General features: G+C 39.8%; 1 pseudogene; it reads left to right on the forward strand.

Moving 5' to 3' along the window:
* Window positions 1–4,572: 4,572 nt before the first annotated feature.
* On the forward strand, window positions 4,573–5,603 carry LOC103018383 (beta-citrylglutamate synthase B-like; annotated as a pseudogene).
* Window positions 5,604–6,240: the final 637 nt, after the last annotated feature.

The raw sequence follows: 6,240 nt of genomic DNA on the forward strand, positions 1-6,240 counted from the left end.
ATTGGACTTTGGGAGCAACTGCAGACTTGGGGTTTGCTTTCTGCATCTAATTTGTTTCTGGTTTTATGTTTATCTTAGTTTAGTATTTAGAGTTTATTATCATTGGTAGATTCGTTTATTGATTGGGTTGTTCTCTTCCTCCTTTATATATATATATATAGATAAATATATATTTTTTTCTTTTTTCTTTTTTTGTGAGTGTGTATGTGTATGCTTCTTTGTGTGATTTTGTTTGTATAGCTTTGCTTTTACCATTTGTCCTAGGGTTCTGTCTTTCCGTTTTGGGGGTTTTTTGGGTTTTTTTTTTTTAGTATAGTTTTTAGCACTTGTTATCATTGGTGGATTTGTTTTTTGGTTTGGTTGCTCTCTTCTTTCTTTCTTTCTTCCTTTTCTTTTTATTACTTTTTAATTTTTTTATTTTTTTTAATTTAAATTTTTTTTTATTTTAATAACTTTATTTTATTTTTCTTTCTTTTTTCTTTTCTCCCTTTTCTTCTGAGCTGTGTGGCTGACAGGGTCTTGGTGCTCCAGCCGGGTGTCAGGCCTGTGCCTCTGAGGTGGGAGAGCAGATTTCAGGACACTGGCCCACCAGAGACCTCCTGGCTCCATGTAATATCAAACGGTGAAAGCTCTCCCAGAGATGTCCATCTCAATGCTAAGACCCAGCTCCACTCAACGACCAGCAAGCTCCAGTGCTGGACACCCTATGCCAAACAACTAGCAAGACAGGAACACAACCACACCCATTAGCAGAGAGGCTGCCTAAAATCATAATAAGGGCACAGACACCCCCAAAACACACCACCGGACATGGTCCTGCCCACCAGAAAGACAAGATCCAGCCTCATCCACCAGAACACAGGCACTAGTCCCCTCCACCAGGAAGCCTACACAACCCCCTGAACCAACCTTAGTCACTGGGGGACAGACACCAAAAGTAATGGGAACTACAAAACTGCAGCCTGTGAAAAGGAGACCTCAAACACAGTAAGTGAAGCAAAATGAGAAGACAGAGAAACACACAGCAGATGAAGGAGCAAGGTAAAAACACACCAGATCAAACAAATGAAGAGGAAATAAGCAGTCTATCTGAAAAAGAATTCAGAATAATGATAGTAAAGATGATCCAAAATCTTGGAAATAGAATGGAGAAAATACAAGAAACATTTAACAAGGACCTAGAAGAACTAAAGAGCAAACAAACAATGATGAACAACACAATAAATGAAATTAAAAATTCTCTAGAAGGGGGCTTCCCTGGTGGCGCAGCGGTTGAGAATCTGCCTGCCAATGCAGGGGACACGGGTTCGAGCCCTGGTCTGGGAAGATCCCACATGCCACGGAGCAACTGGGCCCGTGAGCCACAATTACTGAGCCTGCGCATCTAGAGCCTGTGCTCCACAACAAGAGAGGTCGCGATGGTGAGAGGCCCGCGCACCGCGATGAAGAGTGGTCCCCACTTGCTGCAACTAGAGAAAGCCCTTGCACAGAAATGAAGACTCAACACAGTCATAAATAAATAAATAAATAAATAAATAAATAAATAAAAGAATGTGAATTTCTTAAAAAAAAAAAAATTCTCTAGAAGGAATCAATAGCAGAATAACTGAAGCAGAAGAACGGATAAGTGGCCTGGAAGATAAAATAGTGGAAATAACTACTGCAGAGCAGAATAAAGAAAAAAGAATTAAAAGAATTGAGGACAGTCTTAGAGACCTTGGGGACAACATTAAAGGCACCAACATTCGAATTATAGGGGTCCCAGAAGAAGAAGAGAAAAAGAAAGTTACTGAGAAAATATTTGAAGAGATTATAGTTGAAAACTTCCCTAATATGGGAAAGGAAATAGTCAGTCAAGTCCAGGAAGTGCAGAGAGTCCCATACAGGATAAATCCAAGGAGAAACATGCCAAGTCACATATTAATCAAACTATCAAAAATTAAATACAAAGAAAAAATTTTAAAAACAGCAAGGGAAAAACAATAAATAACATACAAGGTAATCCCCATAAGGGTAACAGATGATCTTTCAGCAGAAACTCTGCAAGCCAGAAGGGAGTGGCAGGACATATTGAAAGTGATGAAAGGGAAAAACCTACAACCAAGGTTATTTTATCCAGCAAGGATCTCATTCATTTTCGATGGAGATATTAAAACCTTTACAGACAAGCAAAAGCTAAGAGAATTCAGCACCACTAAACCAGCTTTATGACAAATGCTAAAGGAACTTCTCTAGGCAGGAAACACAAGAGAAGGAAAAGACCGCAATAACAAACCCAAAACAATTAAGAAAATGGTAATAGGAACATACATATTGATAACTACCTTAAATGTAAATGCTCCAACCAAAAGACATAGACTGGCTAAATGGATACAAAAACAAGACCCGTATATATGCTGTCTACAAGAGACCCACTTCAGACCTACAGACACATACAGAGTGAAAGTGAGGGGATGGAAAAAAGTATTCCATGCAAATGGAAATCAAAAGAAAGGTGGAGTAGCAATTCTCACATCAGACAAAATAGACTTTAAAATAAAGACTGTTAGAAGAGATAAAGAAGGCCACTACATAATGATCAAGGGATCAATCCAAGAAGAAGATATAACAATTGTAAATATGTATGCATCCAACATAGGAGCACCTCAATACTTAAGGCAAATGCTAACAGACATAAAAGGGGAAATCGACAGTAACACAATCATAGTAGGGGACTTTAACACCCCACTTTCACCAATGCCAGATCATCCAAAATGAAAATAAATAAGGAAACACAACCTTTAAATGATACATTAATCAAGATGGACTTAATTGATATTTATAGGACATTCCATCCAAAAACAACAGAATACACTTTCTTCTCAAGTGCTCATAGAACATTCTCCAGGATAGATCATACCTTGGGTCACAAATCAAGCCTTGGTAAATTTAAGAAAATTGAAATCATATCAAGTATCTTTTCTGACCACAACGCTATGAGACTAGGTATCAATTACAGGAAAAAATCTGTAGGGCTTCCCTGGTGGCGCAGTGGTTAAGAATCTGCCTGCTAATGCAGGGGACACGGGTTCGAGCCCTGGTCGGGGAAGATCCCACATGCCGCAGAGCAGTTAGGCCCGTGAGCCACAATTACTGAGCCTGCGCGTCTGGAGCCTGTGCTCCACAACAAGAGAGGTCACGACAGTGAGAGGCCCGTGCACCACGATGAAGAGTGACCCCCGCTTGCCACAACTAGAGAAAGCCCTCACACGGAAACGAAGACCCAACACAACCATAAATGAATGAATGAATGAATAAATAAATAAATAAATAAATATGGATCTAGTGTTGTAATTTTTTAAAAAAATCTGTAAAGAATATGGAGGCTAAACAATACACTACTAAATAACCAAGAGATCACTGAAGAAATCAAGGAAGAAATCAAAAAATACCTAGAAACAAATGACAATGAAAACACAATGACCCAAAACCTATGGGATGCAGCAAAAGAAGTTCTAAGCAGGAAGTTTGTAGCACTACAATCCTACCTCAAGAAACAAGAAACATCTCAAATAAATAACCTAACATTACACTTAAAGCAATTAGAGAAAGAAGAACAAAAAACCCTAAAGTTAGCAGAAGGAAAGAAATCATAAAGATAAGATCAGAAATAAATGAAAAAGAAATGAAGGAAACAATAGCAAAGATCAATAAAAGTAAAAGTTGGTTCTTTGAGAAGATAAACAAAATTCATAAACCATTAGCCAGACTCATCAAGAAAAAAAGGGAGAAGACTCAAATCAATAGAATTAGAAATGAAAAAGGGAAAGTAAGAACTGACACTGCAGAAATACAAAGGATCATGAGAGATTACTGCAAGCAACTCTATGCCAATAAACTGGACAACCCGGAAGAAATGCACAAATTCTTAGAAAAGTACAACCTTCTGAGACTGAACGAGGAAGAAATAGAAAATATAAACATACCAATCACAAGCACTGAAATTGAGACTGTGATTAGAAATCTTCCAACAACCAGAAGCCCAGGACCAGATGGCTTCACAGGCGAATTCTATCATTTAGAGAAGAGCTAACACCTATCCTTCTCAAACTTTTCCAAAATATAGCAGAGGGAGGAACACTCCCAAACTTATTCTACGAAGCCACCATCACCCTGATACCAAAACCAGACAAAGATGTCACAAAGAAAGAAAACTACAGGCCAATATCACTGATGAACATAGATGCAAAAATCCTCAATAAAATACTAGCAAACAGAATCCAACAGCACATTAAAGGATCATACAAGGAGATTCTTCAGCAGAGGACTGAAGCTTCTGCCCTAGTCTTCTCACCTGTCCTTCCTGTCAGCCTGCACTACAGATTTCAGACTCTGTGGGAGCTCCTACAATCCTAGGAAGAGTGTATATTCAGGACGAAGTAATCCCAGAAAAGGAAGAACAGGCAGATCAAGATATGTAGCTCTGTGGCCACCAAGTTGTGGTTTTTGACAGATCGTCAAATCAGGGAAGACTATCCCCAAAAAGAGATCTTATGAGCATTAAAGACCAAATGTTGTGAGGAGGAACTGGACTTTAGGGCTGTGGTGATGGATGAGGTGGTGCTAACGATCTATCAAGGAAACCTGGGTCTTCGTATCAATGGAGAACTAATTACTGCCTACCCTCCGGTCATGGTAGTGAGAATACCAACCCCTTGGGTGCAAAGTGATAGTGACATCACTGTTTTGCGCCATCTAGAGAAGATGGGATGCAGGTTGATGAACTAACCTCAAGACATCCTGAACTGTGTTAATAAGTTCTGGACGTTTCAAGAGTTGGCAGGTCATGGTGTTCCTCTGCCAGATACATTCTCTTATGGTGCTCATGAAAATTTTGCTAAAATGATTGATGAAGCAGAAGTACTGGAGTTCCCAATGGTAGTGAAGAATACACGGTGTCATAGAGGAAAAGCAGTTTTCTTGGCTCGTGATAAGCACCATTTGGCTGACCTAAGCCATCTTATTCACCATGAAGCTCCATCCCTGTTTCAGAAATATGTTAGAGTCTCATGGAAGGGATGTATGTGTCATTGTCATGGGAGGCCGTGTGGTTGGCAATGCTGTTCAACAGATGGGAGGATGCAAAGCAACTGCTCACTAGGTGGTGTCGGGATGATGTGCTCATTGAGTAAACAAGGGAAACAGCTAGTTATCCAGGTGTCTAATATCCTGGGAATGGATGTGTGTGGCATTGACCTGTTGATGAAAGACGACGGCTCCTTCTGTGTCTGCGAGGCCAATGCAAATGTAGGTTTCATAGCCTTTGATAAAGCTTATAACCTAGATGTAGCTGGTATCATAGCTGACTATGCCGCCTCCCTTCTGCCCTCTGGCCGGCTCACCCAGCGTATGTCCCTGCTCTCTGTGGTGTCCACAGCCAGTGAGACTAGTGAGCTGGAGCTGGGTCCCCCAGCCAACACTGCTGTCGACAACATGAGCGTACGTTCAGCTCTGTTGACAGCGACCCTGAAACCACAGAGCGAGAGCTGCTCACCAAGCTCCCAGGGGGCCTATTCAACATGAACCAACTGCTAGCCAATGAAATCAAACTCCTGGTGGAGTGATTCCGCCAGTAAATAATTAACCAACAAAACCCTTGTAAAGCTTTCTTTTTCTTCTTTCCTTTTTTCTTTCTGTTTTCTTTTTCTATTTTTTTTTTTTAAACCAACTTGCAATGCTGTTCATGGAAAATGCTCAGGAAGATGAGAGAAAATTGAGTAGGATTAGTTAGGAGGGAAGAAGGGGGAGATAGATGAGACCTTTGCTACTAACCTGTTACTGACTTTGATTTACAAATACTACAGATAGAGAAGCAGAAGAGGTGAGATAGGGAAAAATGTCAGGCTCTCATAGTTACCCTTTTAAGTTACTCAAAACTGTGTAGGCTCTTAGGCCATGAAGGACATAATTTTTTCATGGTCTCTTGCTTTTGTTTTTGTACAGTTGGTACAAATTTCAGAGTAGTGTAACTTCACATTGTGTTGTAATCCATGAGGAAGACATCTACCTAAATTATAATTTTTTTATACAAACCTGAAAATTCAGCCTATACACTATTATCTAGGAGCTTTATGTTCATAGTTATGCAATCTTGAGGAGCTTTTTATTGACTTTTTCCCCCTTAATTTGGGTGGGAGGGCAATGTGAATGTGACCCCATAAAGGTTTTTTAAATGATAAGGTTGGCATGTTTGCATGATAA

The sequence above is a fragment of the Balaenoptera acutorostrata genome, chromosome 2, assembly GCF_949987535.1.
Source record: "Balaenoptera acutorostrata chromosome 2, mBalAcu1.1, whole genome shotgun sequence".
Lineage (NCBI taxonomy): Eukaryota > Metazoa > Chordata > Mammalia > Artiodactyla > Balaenopteridae > Balaenoptera > Balaenoptera acutorostrata.